The sequence below is a fragment of the Zonotrichia albicollis genome, chromosome 2 (genome assembly GCF_047830755.1).
Source record: "Zonotrichia albicollis isolate bZonAlb1 chromosome 2, bZonAlb1.hap1, whole genome shotgun sequence".
Taxonomy (NCBI): Eukaryota; Metazoa; Chordata; class Aves; order Passeriformes; family Passerellidae; genus Zonotrichia; species Zonotrichia albicollis.
In genome coordinates this window covers 41,932,867-41,939,670 of record NC_133820.1, presented here as the reverse complement: position 1 = coordinate 41,939,670, position 6,804 = coordinate 41,932,867, and the positions used below count along the sequence as shown (strand labels likewise).

General features: G+C 42.9%; 1 protein-coding gene across 3 annotated transcripts in view; it reads left to right on the top strand.

The window, feature by feature from the left end:
- The window catches only part of CRACR2A (calcium release activated channel regulator 2A), a 58,855-nt gene continuing 52,051 nt past the window's right edge, over positions 1-6,804 (top strand). For all 3 annotated transcript variants that reach the window (XR_012578974.1, XR_012578973.1, XM_074534914.1), the window contains exon 1: positions 1-195. The gene's annotated coding sequence lies outside the window, so the exon portion shown is untranslated. The remainder of the gene's footprint in view (positions 196-6,804) is intronic.

The window sequence follows — 6,804 nt, the reverse complement described above, 5'->3', positions numbered from 1 at the left end:
CGGCTGCAGGTAGAGAGGGAGGGAGGGAGAGCGGCCAGGCCGGCCGGCCCGCCCCTGGGGCACAGCCCGCCTCGCCCGATTATGTCACCCGTGCTCAAAACAAAGTTAGGAAAGTGGTTTCAGCCTTTCCGCGGTCTCGCTTCCAGCCCGGGGAGCGCGGGCCGGGCCAGCCCGCGGGGCCGGTGCATACGGCAGGTGAGTGGGGGCGGCATGGCGGCCCGGAGCAGCCGGGGCAGGCACGGCCGGTCTGAGCCCGGCCGGATCGCTCTCCCGGCGGGGAGGCACCCGCGGCCGCCACTTCGCCGTGCCCTGCCCTGCAGAGAGAGCCTAGGTGTCCCAGCGAGCCCCGCTGTGTCGCAAGCCGCGCTTCCTGCGCTGTCCGCGGGCACGGGGCCCGGCGGGGCCCGGCGGGGCCGGCACCTGGCACCGAACGCGCTCCGGCCCCGAGGGGAGCAGCGGCCCGGCTGGGTGGCGGGGCGGGGGCTGCCCTCGGCGCTCCCTCCGCTCGGTGCCAGGCAGGAGGGCGGCAGGAAGGGGCTGGGAGCGGCCGGCAGCAGGCTGGTGCAGCCCCCGCAGCGCCTGCTCGGCGCGAACGCCCGCACGGCGATGGAGCCGAGTCCGCCGCGGGCCGGGGCTGGCGTGGGGAGCGACAGCTCCGTCCGGGCTGCCTTTGCCGTGCCTCCTGCCACACCCGGAATGCTGCCCAAGGGGGTGCCCGAAGGCACCGGCGGCGGGCAGGGCTTGTGCTGGCACTCCCGCCGTGCCTCGTGTGTAGCTTCGTGCCGACGCCGTCAGAGAGAAATCCCTGGATGGCCTGGCCCCTGAGGAGCTGCCCCGCTGGTTCTCGCTTCCCTGCAGATACAGAAGATGGTTGAGTTTGTGGCTGGTGGCTGCCCTCAGATCCACCAAGTGCTTGGTGAAGAAGAAGGCAGTGCTGTTCATGGTGGCTGTAGAAATGATTCCTGTGTCCCCCTGCAATAGTTTGGTGTCCCTCTTACTCTGCTGCAGCACTTAGGTGATCTCTGATTTCATTTTCTGTCTTTCTTGACACTGAAGGTTTATGATGACTGTAAATGACAGTTATGAAAGAAACGTGCTGCTAGCAGGATAATAGATTTCTTAATATACACCAGTAGAACAGATTATTACTGCATGTAGTGAAATGTGGGTAGTGTCACAATTGGGAGAATGGTAAAATCCCTCTAGAACACGTTGGCTAATTTAATGTGGTCTTCTCTTTTCTTAGTTGCAATTTTGTGGTTTTCAACAGTAGTTTTCAGCTTAGTTTCACTTTTCTTTTTAAAATAAGTAAATTGTTCTGATGCATGGGTAGAAATGTATTGGTTTTCTGTGGGCTGTTCTAAGAACTCTGGTCCCCATATTTGAGCTTCAGTAATTGCACAGATCAAAAGGGAACCATTGCACCCAAAGTGAAAATTAAATATTGGTCTTCTCTGAGCTAGATTCTCATCCTTCATGAAATTGAGAAAAGAAATCAAAAGACAGAGTCTGAATTACAAAAAGGAAGATACATTTCTGTGAATGGATTAAGTAGCAAATGCGATTCAGGGCAGTAATACTTTACAGTCTCCTGGTCTGCCAGCTCTTAGAGACTTAAGTTCACTGCTGCTGTAATGAATGAGATATGTTTGGTTCCTTGTGAGTGATTTCTGCCCCCACCACCACCCTTTCCTCTTATCTGGTGGCAGACTAGAAGATAACAGTAAAACAAGTAGCAGAAATAAATGCACTAAAGAGCACCACTCTACAAGTTTGTTTGTGGTTTCTTCAGACCACAGGATGAATGTGCTGCTTCTAACAGGTCTCTTTTTTCTCCCTTTTCTGTTCATTGACAAATGATATCCTATCATCATTTTTTAGATGGGTAAATGGTGGTTAAATGGAGGAGTAAAGAGTATATAGTGGTCTTCCCTGATTCCCTCTCTACTCTTTGCTAATTTGCAGTCTAAATATATATGAACATATTGTCCCAACATGTAAGCTGGGAGTAACACATCTATAGGGTTTTATTTCTCATGTTGAAAAATACAGATTTAGTCAGTTCATGTTAAACCTGATGTAAAAACATAATTGATTCCACTGTTCATGACCTTATCCATGCAGAAGCCCCAGGGTGTCTGATTGAAACTGAGTTTAAAGATTTTTGGACCCATCTCATTGCTTAGTCTCGCAGAGGGTGTGTCAAGGAAAGTGAAGGGTCTTGCTGGAGAGTTTCCATTAACTGAAGAGCAGCATAAATGAAGTTAGGGATCCTGCACAATTGTAAAGATAACTTTCTGAATAATTGGGTCACAGAGAAAGGGGAGGTTGTATCTCTATTCAAAACCAGTAGTGAATTAAAATCCAATTAAGAATCTGTAATGATGCATTTTTAATTGTTTGCATAGCAAGACTTTTTTTTGTAGAGCTGAACAGGATGAAGTACACCAAGCCTCCTAATCAAACATAGATAAGTGGATTTGTTTATGTGTTTCCAAGGCCTTGGAAGTGAGCTGTGTGGAGCAGATAGCATGAAGGTTATCTTGTTCTGCATATAGGAAAATATGAGTCTTTTAGTAGCATATTTTACCATTACTTTTTGCAGTGGGAAACCAGTGGAGTAGTAATCTAAATATTCTTGTGCCTTACTGACGTGCTGTTGCCCCATCAAACTTGTCCCACTGGCTCAAGTGAAGGTATTTTCCAAGACAAGTTTGTAGTTTTAGAAATTCTGAAAGTTTTGAAGACAGTAATTCGTGCCAACCCAGCTTCAAACTGAGTGCCAGATAACCAAGGAAACACTTGGAATATGTCTCTCTGTCTTCTAGTGGAATCTGCATTGACTTGGGTCCTCTAAGGTCCATGGCACAGTAGGCTGAAATTTTATACTAATGTTTTTTCCATGAAAAATTATTCTTATTTGAAGAGAATATTTAATTTGCATCTCAAAATCCTTTGACTTGAGTTAAAGATGTAACATTCCTTGAAAAACTAGAGAGTGTATTTTAGACTTCAAGACAAATTGTTGTTGGCTTTCAGGCAGATAAAAGGTTTTGATTTTTTTTCAGCTGTAACATTTTTAGCAAGGGCTTTTGGAGGAGGCAGAATATTTCAAGGGTTTTTTTGTGAAAATGGTTTACTTTAAAGATGTTCTTGTCAACCTGATTTCACCAGCCGAAAGTAACTTGATTTAGCAGTGAGTCATTAGGAAAACCTGAAAGATAAGACAATTAAAAGGGATATATGCTATTTAAGTTAAACTTTTCCCAGATCTTTACTTCAGGGGAAAGGGGTTTCCAGTGCCAATAATTTGTCTGCAAATGGAACAGCTCATGTGAACTGGCAATATCTCCTGCCAGAACGTCATGTTACACCACTTACTAATATAATGCCGTTATCAATACAGTTAATCACATTTAATTTCAGTACTTGGAACAATGCAGCACAATAAATTGTGCTTAGAGGCTTTTTACCACATAAATGATTCTGTGATTCTTTGCAGTCAGATGGACTCAGCCCAGTTTTGACTTAACTACATTTGGGATGTATTGCATGTGTTGTAAGATGCTCCTTCTTAACAATAGTTTTTACATCCATGAATTAACAAATGATGTTTTAGAAATAAGTCAAAATAATGGTAGAGTAGTTCTACATAGTTCTAGAATAGTTCTCATACAAGTTCTGGAAGTGCTGATGTCTGTCCAGTTTGCAAGGAGAGATTTATAAAACCTCATGTTGCAGCCACAGATATTAGCCATAGTTTTAGCCCAAAATAGGCAGCTGACCAAGCTGTATTTGTATGCAGTAATGATTTATTGGTAATTTAGAGAGATAAAGACAGACTTGGTGAGGAAAACACCCACTCAGATGCTCATGCACACTGGTACCACCATCCTGCTCAGGTATTGCATAGGCCAGCAGTTTCTGAAGACACAAGGTTCATGCAGCCAGCAGGCAGGTGAGGAGCAAGAGATGGGGAGTTCTTCTTGGAACCAGTTTTCTGGAATAAGGTGGAAAGAGCAAAAGGAGTGAGAGGAGACAGGGGGTCCTTAAGCCTGCACATACTAGAGGCAGGGTGCTCTCAGTTCTCATGATCTTGTGATTGTTCTGCAACAGTGATTTCCATGATGATGGCTGCCCCTAAATTCAGTGTCCCTCCTAAGAAGTTTGCACTTTAAGGCAGCTCTTAGCTTTTGACTTCTTAAATGCATTAAAAAGGAAGCATCCAAAGCAATGAAGCAAGAGGAAAAGATGTATTTCTGCTAAAATCATTACCTTGAGTAGCTTTACTTCTCAAGGATCCTAGCAGCACTTTACAGGTCCATTTTAACTTAATCCTGCCTTTTTAGTATGGACCCCTAAGAACTGCTAAGATTTAGGCAATAAATATCCTGTTAGTTGTTTTTCTTTAGTGTTTTCATATTGAAGAGCAGGATGGTGAATAAATGAATATGCCTGCTTACCCTGGGCATCTGAATTTTAATACATGGATAGTTTTATTTACTACTTCCATAGAAGGCAGCAAGAATCCAGGCAGATCTTTTGTTTTCCTCTGGGGAAGCTGGCTTTTGGGAGAAGATTTTCTTACAAGCCCAGTGAAAACTAGTTGCTTGGATGCAAATGTTAAAAATAAAAGTTTAATGAAGATATGTTCACCAGTCAAGAGTTGGAATTCTGCATCATAGTGCACAGAATTGACATAGTTTGTGTATTTGTGGATTCATCGAGGGACAAATGCCAAGTGGGGAGTAAGTTGTCTCTGTCCAAAGTCTTTGGCTGTCTGTTTTGGAATCCTTAATGCTTAATCACTTCAAGCCTATTTTCTGGTTTTCTCCTGTTTCACAGTTAATATTGTTGAGACACTGCTTCAGATATTTAATTTGGATTTTTATCCTTCTTCTTTAGATTTAAGGTGGGGTTTTGTTTGTTTGTTTTGTTTGTTTTTCTTAACCAATTTCTCCTTCTGAAAAGGAGAAATTCCATTTGTATGACTTTGGTGTATGTACAACACACAATGTCTTCTCCCAGGTCGTTTTCCTCGTTGACTTCTGCTGAGCTCCCTTACCTTGAAATAAATTGTAAGTAAGTTTTAAAGCCTTGTTGTGGTATAAGTGAAGCTTTAAGCTTGCAGATAGCAAAGTAGGTGATCCTAATGGTTCCTTTAATCTTTCAAAGGTAATCAGGTCTGGCTGGAGAGTTTCTGTTAAGACTGAATCTAAACAGTCTGTCAAGACTGATTCTAAACAGAATTTGGTTCTCCCACACAAATCTACTTACACTAAAGGAATTTCTACATAACTTAGTTTTTCCTTTTACAGGCCAGTGGATGTAGGATGCTTCTTTTGTCTCTGCCTTTGCTACTTCCCTGAAATTATTTTCATGACCCGTTCCTTTCAGACTATCTTCCTGTGGAGTTCCTAACAGGAACTCCAGCCTGCCCCAGATCCTTTCCTCCTGTTGAACTCCTCATACCCATTCCATGGTGTAAAATGTCCTAAGATGAAGAGTCATGAGAGATCATGTACATCATGAGAGAAGTGAATTCAGGCTGTGTGGAAGAGCCTTGATGATACATTTCATTACAAGATTTTCTGACTTGCATGTTTTTACTTGAAAAGCCAAAACTGGAAGAATCAATGTCCCCTTTTTTTTCATCCAGTTGTTTCTAGGTGTCCAAATGCTTAGGCCAAGCTTTATGATACTTTCATGAGAGCTTAAAGGTTAATTGTCGTAGTCATAATTGAGAAAAACCAGGTATTTTCTTGAGCACACAACTTTTTATCTCTGCTAGTTAAGTGTGGGACCTAAATTTTTACATTGAATGGTCATAAAATCTTTTTTTAAATGGCTAGAGGTAACACTGAAGTCCACTGATCTAGTCATCTTTCTCAGGAATGCTCTCCTCTGCCATTGTTTGCAGATTTGTGTTTGGTCTGCGCTTCCATGATGGCAGAACTGCACTGCCTTTGCAACCAGGGGTTCAGTGCTCCACCTTCTTTATCCTTGGGTGGGTTTTCATGTCTGGCTTGTCTGACATGTTTACTTCTTGTGGATTTGTATTATGTGCATAGGGAGCGTTTTTCTTCAATCCTTTACCTAGGAGACTTCTATGTACTTGAGCTTGGTTATTGTGCTCTCTTTGGTCTTAGCAATCCCATTCCTCTGTCATTCTCTGTAGGTCCTCTGCTTTTTTTGATTCTTCCTAGATGGGCCACTTGGGCTTAATTAAGTTAAATAAACTGTAACTTTCCAGTTGGAATTGAAAGGATTCTACAACAGATTTCACTGTCTAACTGGATGAATACTTGTTTAAAAGCAGGGCAGAGCAGTTGGGAACAGAATGACTTCTTGTGGTGATGCATTTTAGCTTTAGGAGCTTTTCAGCACAGTGCTGGATAACTAACTCTGATAACTAAGTCTGACACTAAGTTATTTCTGAAGAGGTCCCTGTTCATGTGTCAGGCATGCTACACTGCAGCTGGGGGTTATTTTAACATTTGGTTGTAGGAAATAAATATTTCTTGTAGAAAAAGTATGCAATCTATTTTTTATTTTGTAGTGTTTGCAAGACGTGTGTTCTCTCTCATAACAGTGTTTTGGATAAATCCAAGGTGACCTTGGTATTAAATAAGCTTACGGTATTTTTCAGCAGATGATATTTTGAAGTGTGCTGCAGAAAATTTGTATGTGTAGACACATGCTAAGAAAAATATTTCACTGAAACCTGAAACCAGAAGAGATATGAGGCAAAACAGCTCTCTATGTTTTTAACTATCACAGTCAGGGAGAATGGGGTTGTCACAC